The sequence below is a fragment of the Hippocampus guttulatus genome, chromosome 7 (genome assembly GCF_054856545.1).
Source record: "Hippocampus guttulatus isolate MCC_2025c chromosome 7, RoL_Hgut_1.0, whole genome shotgun sequence".
Lineage (NCBI taxonomy): Eukaryota > Metazoa > Chordata > Actinopteri > Syngnathiformes > Syngnathidae > Hippocampus > Hippocampus guttulatus.
In genome coordinates, this window is record NC_141267.1 from 14,850,128 (window position 1) to 14,855,000 (window position 4,873).

Sequence of the window (4,873 nt, forward strand, 5' to 3'; positions counted from 1 at the left end):
GAAAAAAAATCATAATACATTTCAAAAGAACCAAATTGGGAAATAGGATATTCTGGCTCAACAGCAGCAATATATAAAATCAAAGATGTACTGTCGTTTTGCGTGAGGATTAATTTTCCTGGACTCTGACATGTGGTCACTCCACAATGTAATGAGAGTTAGGTCCCAAGACGCTATGCGACTTTTTTATCCCACCCAGTCTCTCTCGATTCTTGCTGTTTATCTGCATTTCTAACCTTTGTGTTTTGCTTTGAACTCCACTTTTGCTCGACCTTCATTTTAATTTACAGATAACATTGTGTTTGTACAAATACACCCCCCGCCTCCCAAATTGACAGCTCCTCCATATGCAGTTGAATAAATAAACCCCATGACCACTTTTTGAGTAACTACGGTGTATGGTTTTATAAACAGTGAACCATTTTAGACTTTGTTATCTTTGTGAGTGTACCAAAAACATGTGTGTGTGTGCGCGTGTGTGTATTTAGTTGAGATGCTGACAGGAAATACTTGGGCTGGTATCTTTACTTGCCACACCTTTGTCTCATTACATTAATGATGAACGCGGTTATGGGAAGACAGCAGTTGGTCAGAATAGGGTGGAGAAACAGTGTGGTTACACTGGAATGAAATCTACACAATGGAAGACCTTACTACTGGAGGTGCAATTTCCAAAGGTTGGTTTTTAATCAAGATTTATCTCGACATGATGGAGTTGCTTGCCATACAGAATGAATCCTTTCCTGTGGTGTAACTATCTTGTCCTTCTATCTGCAAGGCCATCTGAGCTGGAGGGTCACGCGGGGAACCATTTGTGGTGCTGTTCCAAAACTCCCGCAGAATTCTCTCGACAAACTCAAAAGCATTGCAGATTTATTCAATTGAATTATAGCCTTTAAGATACATGTCAATTAAAATATGCTGGAACTAATAAAAATCATAAGCAGCTTGATAGTTCTGAAATTAAAAAGATGTTTTTATGATTGTGAAGACTATCCAACCGTTTTCCAAAACTGCTAAGATCCCATTGAAATTCAGATCAAGAGTATCTGAGTCCAGAGTGTGTTGCACCCTGGCCCCCATCTGATTTGGGAGGATAAATGGTTTCATTGCACAAAATGTACTGCTGGGTGTAAATCATGCATTTCCACAACCCTGTGACAATAAAGTTCTGGTTTGACCAAGGTATGAACTCAGATCACTGGATTAAGAGAAGAGTGCTAAATATTACATTTCATAAACTCAACGCATGTGTATGGGACATATGGTTGGCTGAAAATTATGGAAAAGCAGAATTTTGGTGTGAACAATCATGTTAGACACACACACACACATACATACACATACAAGGGAATAGATAAACATTCTCCAAGCATGTAATAGTGACAAATGTTTTGAGATCCCAGTGATAGTTGAACTCAAGAGTGCGAAACATGACACCATGGAACCTGGTGAATTTTTGGAGTAGGGGCATATTGTCTCTTCGGGTTACACACACGGTACGGGATAAAGATCGTCCAAGCATTTTAGTTCGTGTTACAGTTCATGACAAAATTAACAAGGTGCCAACAAGACTTTTCCAGATCGCTCACCATGAAACCTCAGGTACAGGGGTAGGGAACTCTGGTTCTGTGAGAGCCATATTTTGCCTGTTTCAGAGCTCTCCCGACTCCAAAACACCTGATTCAATTGATCATGATTGTTTCAGGCTTGTAAAGAGCTTGCTGATGAGCTGATCGTTTGAATCAGGTGCATAGGAGTAGGGAGGGATCGAAAACATGCAGGATGTGGCTCTCGAAGAACCGGAGTTCCCTACCCCTGTTCTGGCATGTTTGAAAGTAACGGCTTATGGTGTTATGGTCCGCGATATTTCAAGTCACGATTATCCAAGCATGTAAAAGCGACAACATATTTGAAGTCGCACTGAACTTTAAACTCGGATAGCATGATTTTGAATACAGTTATTACTTTATTTTAATACAGTATTAACCGTTACACCGTGGAACCTGTGGAAATAGTGTGGGAGGGAGAAACTTTCACACTCGGAACTGTACAGATTCTGCAAGCATGTGACAGTTAGTGACAAAATGATTAAGGCAGACCGAGACTGGAACTCAAATCGCTGGACTCAGAGTGCAGAGGGCTAAGGATTATATGATGGAACCTCTGCAGGTAATGGGGGACGGATATATTTTTTCTCAGGACTGAACACACAAGGTTCGGTTAATGACTGGACAGTTATGTTACAGTTAGTGCCAATATCATCCAAGTCCAACGACATTTTCACTCGGATCGCTGGGTTCAGAGTCCAGAGTGCTAACCATTACACCATGGAACCTCTGCAGGTAATGCGAAAAGTGCATACTTCTCAGGGCTCAAAACTAATTGCTCGAAGAATAATTTCATAATTACCGTATTTTCACAACTATAAGGCGCCATTAAAAGTCAAAAATTTTCTCCAAAATGGACAGGACGCCTTATGATGCGGAGCGTCTTGTCTATGCGCTGAGTTCCAAAACCTGACTGACAGCCGACACGCTGTTTATATAGAGAAAAGGCGGAAGTGACTGTGGACAGGCATGCGGCAAAGAAGTCGGCCAATCAGTGAAGGGTGGGCGTGTATATATACATATAAGAAGAGAAAGGGAGAGAAAAGGCAGACGTGAGTGACAGGCATGCGGGGAAGCAGGCCGCCAATGAGTGAAGGGTGGGCGTGTAAGTGGACGCTAAAGGGACGCTACAAGCAGGTACCAACACCTGTATAGAGTGTGGCTATGTGCATTGTTGCAAAACAACTTCGGTTTTGGTTTCTAAGAACCCCCGAAAATAAATTCTACAAAGAGACACGCCTACGAAGCTCAGTTCAAACTTCAAGCCATTGGTTATGCTTTTGGCATGCGTGCCCATCTCACAGCAGCGGTGAAAAACCAAGTCAAGCAAATGAACTCTGAGCTTGCCGTTATTACCGGAGGCTTGACTAAAGAACTCCAACCGCTGGACATCGGCATCAACCGGGCGTTCAAAGTAAAGTTGCGAGCGGCATGGGAACAATGAATGATCGATGGCAAACACAACTTTACAAAGAGTGAGAGGCAGCGGCGGGCGAGTTACGCCACAATTTGCGAATGGATTGTGGCTGCTTGGACGAACGTGTCTGCTTGCACTGTTGTTCGAGTTTTTGGCAAAGCCGGCATCATTTCTGTGGAGCCACATGGCAATGAGAGTGACTGACAACGAGAGGGAACACGGCGTTTTTGATGGATTAACGGTACTTGCACAATTGTTCAATTCTGATACAGAGGATGAGGACTTTGATGGATTTCTGGGTAATGATTGATCGAAAAACGTGAGTACATTGTACGATGGCTAAATAAAATACAACGGAACTCCGTTTTGCTTCGTTGCCTTTTTAAAAACGTGTTTTTAGCTTGTATCTGTATGTCTTGGCATGCTACCGTATGCTTCAAGCTAACGTGTTTTTAGCGTGCGCGCATGCATGCCGTATGTTTAAGCTGGCCTATGTTTTACCACTTTAAAATCGCGCCCAATAATACAGTGCGTTTTGTCTATGTGTAAAATACAGAAATAGCACCCATTAATGAGACTGCGCCCAACCATACGGTGCGTCGAATGGTCGTGAAAATACGGTATGTAACAGTTAATGTCAAAATCATCAAGGTCCCACCGAGACTTGAACTCAGATCACTGGATTCAAAGTCCAGAGTGCTAACCATTACACCATGGAACCTCCACAGCGAATGGGAGAGGTGCATACTTCTTCTCAGGGCTTGAAACATATTGCTCGAATAATTTGACAATGATGTAACAGTTAGTGTCAAAAGGATCAATGTCCCACCGAGACTCAAACTCAGATCGCTGGATTCAGAGTCCAGAGTGCTAACACCATGGAACCTCTGCAGTTAATGGGAGAGTTGCTTACTACTCAGGGCTCAAAATACATTGCGCGAATAATTTGACGATGTCGCAGTTATTGTCAAAACTATCAAGGCCCCTCCGAGACTTGAACTCGGATCACTGGATTCAGAGTGCTAACCATTACGCCATGGAACCTCTGCAGGTAATGGGAAAGATGCATACTTCTCAGGGCTCAAAACTAATTGCTCGAATAATTTCATAATTATGTAACAGTTAATGTCAAAATTATCAAGGTCCCAACAAGACTTGAACTCGGATCACTGGATTCAGAGTCCAGAGTGCTAACCATTATACCATGGAACGTCTGGAGGTAATGGGAGAGTTGCATACTACTCAGGGCTCAAAATACATTGCTCGCATAATTTGACAACGACGTCGCAGTTATTGTCAAAATGATGAGGGTCCCACCAAGACTTGAACTCGGATCACTGGATTCAGAGTCCAGAGTGCTAACCATTACACCATGGAACCTCTGCGGTTAATGGGAAAGGTGCATACTTCTCAGGGATCAAAACTAATTGCTCGAAGACTATTTTCATAATTATGTAACAGTTAATGTCAAAATTATCAAGGTCCCAACAAGACTTGAACTCGGATCACTGGATTCAGAGTCCAGAGTGCTAACCATTACACCATGGAACTGCCACAGCGAATGGGAGAGGTGCATACTTCTTCTCAGGGCTTGAAACATATTGCTCGAATAATTCGACAATGATGTAACAGTTAGTGTCAAAAGGATCAATGTCCCACTGAGACTCGAACTCGGATCACTGGATCCAGAGTGCAGAGTGCTCACCATTACACCATGGAACCTGTGCAGTTAATGGGAGAGTTGCATACTACTCAGGGCTCAAAATACATTGCTCGAATAATTTGACAATGATGTCGCAGTTATTGTCAAAATGACCAAGGTCCCACCGAGACTTGAACTCGGATG

At 42.7% G+C, this 4,873-nt stretch overlaps 3 non-coding genes across 3 annotated transcripts in view; all 3 read right to left on the reverse strand.

Moving 5' to 3' along the window:
- Positions 1 to 3,676: 3,676 nt before the first annotated feature.
- Positions 3,677 to 3,748, reverse strand: trnaq-uug (transfer RNA glutamine (anticodon UUG)). Its single transcript has one exon. It is a non-coding gene; the product is annotated as a tRNA-Gln (tRNA).
- Positions 3,749 to 4,335: 587 nt separating this feature from the next.
- Positions 4,336 to 4,407, reverse strand: trnaq-cug (transfer RNA glutamine (anticodon CUG)). Its single transcript has one exon. It is a non-coding gene; the product is annotated as a tRNA-Gln (tRNA).
- Positions 4,408 to 4,845: 438 nt separating this feature from the next.
- trnaq-uug (transfer RNA glutamine (anticodon UUG)) overlaps positions 4,846 to 4,873 on the reverse strand; it is a 72-nt gene continuing 44 nt past the window's right edge. Inside the window, exon 1 of the tRNA in view lies at positions 4,846 to 4,873. This exon is cut by the window's right edge and continues 44 nt beyond it. This is a non-coding gene — a tRNA (tRNA-Gln).